The 6307-nt window shown below is 47.0% G+C and overlaps 1 pseudogene; it reads right to left on the bottom strand.

The window, feature by feature from the left end:
• Positions 1-2897: 2897 nt before the first annotated feature.
• On the bottom strand, positions 2898-4955 carry LOC136671347 (uncharacterized; annotated as a pseudogene).
• Between the last annotated feature and the right edge of the window lie 1352 nt (positions 4956-6307).

The following is a 6307-nucleotide window of genomic DNA, read 5'->3' on the forward strand; positions in this document are numbered from 1 at the left end:
ACCAATCTAATGTGAACAGCTAATTTAACCCCGAACTACACAAATATACTACATGCAGTATAGGTGTTATGTCTTGAGGTATTACCACCTCCAGAAATCTGGAGCAAGACAAAGCATTTACTAAAGCTGTGGTGACATCTGGTGGTATGGCGCAACAAATGGATGCTTCTCCTTGACAGTGCCATTGTAGCCCACTTGGGTAAAAGTCACTTTCATTTTTTTTTTTAACTACACTCACAATATTGGGGACAGATAGTCTGGTTTTGTAGCGTAGGACTAATGTAAGTAAATAAATGAGAAAAATGTATGAATTAATTTAATGCACAGCTAAACTTTCTGTGCTGGAGAGCATTTAAAAACACAGTAACCCACCATTACTTCACGTCAGGGGGTAAAGGATCACACTGCATTTCATAATGATGAGAAAAAGACTGTTATCCTCTAGGTATTTAGCTTTTTTGCCATAGAATCAACCTCAAAAAAACTCTTAGCAAATTAGACTCCAATGCATTTCTCTGCTTTTGTGACAGCATCTGCTGGAGTTATTCATATACACACTATATACATTAATTAATTCATTGTCTTTAACAGATTATCCAGTTCAGGTTCGCGGTGGGTCCAGAGCCTTGACAGAATCACTGGGCGCAAGGCAGGAACAAACCCTGGAGGGGGCACCAATACTTTGCAAAGAAACACACACACATACACATTCACTCACACCTAGAGACACATTTAAAGTAAGTCGCCAATACATTGTATACAAAATTTAGAAATTGTGTTATTTTATATATATATTTTTTCAGCATGTAAAGGTCTAGAAACGCAAGCCATGCATATTTGTCTTTTTTTTTCCCCAAAACTGTTTACACTGATCACACTGACCATTTGTTCTGAGAGTGTAACTGATTTTTGGAGGATCATGTTTTATCGTGACTGTCTGCCTAAATTATTTCTCTGTTTTGTCTTAAAGTTTAGTCCTCTTTGTCTGAAAATATGACATGATAAGGGCATGCGTTTACATACAATTAATCTCTGCCTTAGCATCATCATAGTTTTAAGCAGGGCAGCATTGTGTAATATTAGAAATCATGTAAATATATATATGCGACACACACTCATACATTCACTCACAACTATGGACACTTGAGTAGCCAATCCACATACCAAAGTGTGTTGGACCATGGGAGGAAATCGGAGCACCCAGAGGAAAGCAGTGCAGGCATGGGGAGAACACTACGAACTCCTCACAGAAAGTCACCCAGAGCAGGGATCAAACCCACAACCACACCATGCTGGAGCTGTGTGACAGCAACACTACCTGTTGCACCACCATGCCACCCTGAGTTTAGAACATTAGATTTTACGGATATTATTTTTTAGATAATTTTTTAGTTTGTTTTTAGAGTTATAATACAATTCACTTATGAAAACATGCATGGAACATAACAGTAATAATAATAAATAATAACTATTTACCTGTTGCTTTTCCATCACCCAAACCACTTACTAAGGTCCACAAACACCAACATGTATTAGATTTCTGTCTGTGTGAAGCAAGTTCAGCGATAGCGTGAGGGAGTTCTCCCCACCTCATCATAGGCAATAAAACCAAATATTCTTCCTCAACCAGAAAGGTAGAAAAAACAGGCTCCTACAGGAAAAAACATGCCTGAATGAGCCATGGTGATCCAAGCGGTAGTGAATTCAAGCTCTCCCAGGCTAACAAAAAAAAGGCACATATAAATAAAACACTTGTGCTAAAATGTGTTAATGCCATGACCGGTAAATTAACAACACAGAAAATGTACAAGTTAAATTTAGAGCTGTTTGGGAATGGGAAATTTAAATTAGAAACTGGTGAATAAGATGCTAACTTAAGGCTCATATATTAAAACAACAATTATTACAACGGGAGTAGCAAAAGCAAAATTTCCCATTGCACTGAAAAACAGTTAATTTCTGGGATAGATACAGTTTGTGTGTATCAAGGATCCCATATTAAAATGCAGGAGACTCCCAGAAATTCTGAGAGAGGTGAGATGTCTAGCCATGGCTTGCTAGTTGCACCAATCTGGTTGCCACATCTGAGTGGTGGAAAACCGGGGACGGGGTGGCGAGGCTATCTAGGGAGTGGGTTTTCACTACATTTTCAAACACAGCCTACATAACAACAAATCAAATAAAAATATCCGTTTGCTACAGCAACTCAGAAACCTGTGTAGGTGTGGGGAAGAGAAAACTAATGCAACAGCAGAATATATGTTTATTTAAAGGTGAATGAATATGTGAATGGAAGTACATAGAATTAGTAAATCTCTGAGTCTGATAAACACACAAAATCAAGTTTCACTGCTGTGCTGAAAATGACCTAGTACCACTTAGCATTTGTTTTTTTCGTTTACTCATTTTCTGTAAACATCCGATCTTTTTGAGGGTCACAGTGGGCCCAGAGCTTACACTGAAAAACTGTATGAAAGGCAGGAACACATGCTGAAGTGGAGAAAGACTGTGGAGGGGCACTGGCGGTAGTCCATCAGTCGGCATCACACACTTACATATAAAATCACACTCACACTTTCCTATTTGCTAGTATGGTCCACACCCTATAGTTTGGAACGGGGGGGCGAACTCAGAGGAATTTGGGATGGAGTTCAGCGCGGTTTTGAGCGTGTGTAGAACCAGGCCCCCCCGTTAGAAGATTAATTTTAGAAGAGGGAGGAGATGGGGAGGAGGTGGGAGCGACTTGATTGTCACGGAGATTACGTGAGGTTGAAGGGTATAAATAGGCCTGGGGGGAGGAGCGTGGGCGTGGCCCAACTCCCAAAATTCTGTTATAGTATAACTTCAATTTGCTAGTATGGTCCACCCCCTATAGTTTGGAACGGGGGGGGGCGAACTCAGAGGAATTTGGGATGGAGTTCAGCGCGGTTTTGAGCGTGTGTAGAACCAGGCCCCCAAAAGTTACAGGGAAGCGATATGTTGGTGAGCTTCAAAAAGATCACGGATATGGGTGCGGATGTATAAATGATGTGCTTGGGAGGTCCATCGGCCGAGTGTCTGAATGGTATGATCTGAAAGGCCTTGATGGTAAGCTGTAGAGGCAGCACCGATCCTGAAAGAGTGAGCGGAAAAATGTGATGGGTTAAGATTACTACGTGAAAGGATTTGACGTAAGTGGGACTGAAACCAGTGGCGAGTGGCGACCGAACCGATTCGGTTGTAAACAATGGATCGGAATGGGAGGCACCTTGGGATAATCTAAGCTGGAGGTAGCGTGTAAGAGGTTCATAGGGGCTTATAGGGGAAGGGAGTTTAAAGAGAAATATTTGAGAAGAATTGTGAAATTGGTCTGTTTTACTGTGTTTAATAGTAAAGACGAGTGTGTTTGGATCATGAGTAGGATGCAGGTCGGACTGTGGAGCCAATAGCTTGAACTTCTGAAATTGGAAACGAGACAGAGAGTCAGCAATAGGGTTAATGTGACCAGGAATGTAAACAGCTTTTAATAGAAATTGATGGACGACTGAGTGCCAAGTGAGGCGGCGGACGAATGGCATGAGACTGAGTGAACTGGAGCGTCCTTTATTAATAATATGAACGACTGATTCATTATCTGAATGGAGAAGGATAACACAGCCAGTCCATTCATGTCCCCAAAGAACTGCAGCAATGACAGGTGGAAAGAGTTCACGGAGCGCAATGGAGTCACCACAGTCTAGCGCTAGACGGGTGAATTGATCAGGCCAGGAGGATGCGAACCAGTGTCCCTTGTAAAAACCTCCACACCCCACGGATGGGGCTGCGTCGACGAACAAATCGACGTCCTCTGGGTTAGCTAGTGCGTCATTGTAAAAGAAAGAGATGCCATTCCATCTGCGGAGGAGGAGCAACCAGAATTGTAGCTCTGAAGCGCAGGCTTGGTCCAGGGATATTAACTGAGAGAGAGAAGAGGCTGAAGAGGCTAGGTGCAGCAAATGAGAGATGAAGGAACGACCTTGTGGGACAACACTCATAGCGAAATTAAGATGCCACAAAAGGGAGAGGAGTTGTCATTTGGTGACACGTCGAAGAGAATGAAATTCAGAGAGGAATTCAGTAATGCGGGCCAGCTTGTCGTGTGGGAGTGAAGCACGAAAAGAAACTGAATCCAGAAAGAAGACAAAGGAATGCCCAGGCGATGGAAAGCAGCAGTGAGAGAAGTGATGCAGCGGGCCGGAGGGGAGGACGGCGAGTCAAGGACCAAGAAATCATCCAGGAGGTGTACCACATACGGGACATCATAGACGTTAAGGAGGATCCATGAAAGAGCCTCAGCGAGTGTGTCAAAAATCTTGGGGCTGCTCTTACTGCCGAAGGTCAGTCGAACTGCGAAGTAGAACTGTCCCCGCCCTTTCACCCCAAACAGGTGCCAGAAGTCAGGATGGAGGGGAATGATTTTGAAGGCGGAGACCACGTCCGCTTTAGCCAGCCAAGTGCCGCGGCCAAGGAGCTTAATCAGTGATATGGCATCGTCGACCCGAGCATAGCAGAGGGAAAATTCCGAGCTGGGCACGAGACTGTTTATTGAGGGCACAGAAGAACCACGTGGGGCTGATAAGTCGATGACGAGCCGCTTCTTACCAGAATATTTTCGAGTGGCAACGCCAATAGGGTTAATTCGGAAAGTAGAAAATGGGGGGTAAGAATAGGGGCCCATCATAAAACCCTCCGAGACTTCTTTGGCCAGAAGAGAAGTAACCACATCAGGCTCCGATTCGGCGGAGAGAAGGTTGGAGGCATGGAACGAGGAGACGGGCAGAACCACCAAACCTGGGGAGAAACCAAACAATAGACCATCAAGGAGATAACATACGAATGCAGGGTCAGGGTGGCGCGAGAGGCAGCTTGCAAGCTCAGGAACGTTGACAGGGGTGGAGAGAAAACGGATCAGTCAGCTGTTTCCGAACTTAGGCGGCCACTTGGGGCAGCTTGGCCGAGCGTGGGCTTGAGCGCAGTAGGTGCATACATGAAGGAACCTGCAGGAAGATGCAAAGCAGCCAGCGGAATTGAAATTATTGCAGATCATGGAACCATTTAGAAAGAACAAGCGTCTACCGCGGGCATCACGGGAGCTAGAACTGGTGATACGCTGACTGGGGGCCTGGTCAGGGATGAAAGAAAAGTTAGGGCCCGGAGTGGGCGCCGGGGTGACCTGGGAGCATGCAGAAGTGGGATGAGAAGGGTTGCCGCACAACCCACAGGAAAGTGCAGTTCGGCCAGCAAAAATGCGGCAGTAGAGCTCCAAGTCGAGTGCACCCCAGTAGGATGGAATATTCCACTGTTGCAAGCGGGCGGCGGCCCGTGCAGAGAAGAGCCGATGGTAGTCATAAAAACCAGAGCCTCCAAAACGGACTGCGAGGTCGAGGACGATGGCGTCCAACCTGCCTGCGGGCAGGGAAGGAGGAGCACACCACGTCGCGATAGAGGGAAAATGCGAGTGCAAATTCGGAAGTTGTGAGGAGCTTAGAAGCTCTGTGCTCTGAAGTCTTCAATGAAAGGGTCACGTCCCCCACGTCAATGGAGCGGGGTGCTGTACAGGAAGCAATAGAGAGGACAGGTCAACGTCCGCACCTTGGAGAATCCGCTGACGAAGGGTGGGCTGCACCAGGGGTGGATTGAAGACACGAGCATTGGGAGGAGGAGGAGCTGGAGCAGTGGTGAAGAGAGAGAATGTGGCGTCGGGAGCTCGGGGCGCCGGAGCGAGAGGTTGACTTGCAAAACCTGCGGAGAGAGAATCGTTATGATAAAGAACGGGATACTGCAAGCCCGTGAGAGGTAGGGGTTGGGATGATAAGGGTAGGGGTTGGGATGATGAGGGAAGGGGGTGGGATGATGAGGGAAAAACAGGGTAGGTGGAAGAAGTAGTGGCAGGGAGAGAGAGAGCAGGAAGATCAGAAGCACGTAAAAGGGGGGACAAACGAGAAAAAAACGGAAGTCGGGGCAGGGTCGGGCCCAGTAGTGCAGACAGGAGCCAGATTTGTGGCACCAGCAGGGGGCACTGAGCCGGGGAGGGAGGCCCTCGCGGGGGCGTCCTCGGCGCCGCGTCGCAGGTGCAATGACGTCATGGCGCGATGCCGTAGGTTGAGCGGGAAAGACCTCATCCTCCGGGGTAGGAGCCGAAAACAGGGAAAAAAGGGTCCTCTTGTTGGCTGAACGAGGGAAGGGGATACCACGGTCTCGCAGCGCTCTCTGGAGGCCCGCCACGGTCCAGTCGGAGATGGACGGAGAAGCCGGATCGGGCCGTACTGGTGAAGGAGAAGGAGGTGAA

The sequence above is a fragment of the Hoplias malabaricus genome, chromosome 16 (genome assembly GCF_029633855.1).
Source record: "Hoplias malabaricus isolate fHopMal1 chromosome 16, fHopMal1.hap1, whole genome shotgun sequence".
NCBI lineage: Eukaryota > Metazoa > Chordata > Actinopteri > Characiformes > Erythrinidae > Hoplias > Hoplias malabaricus.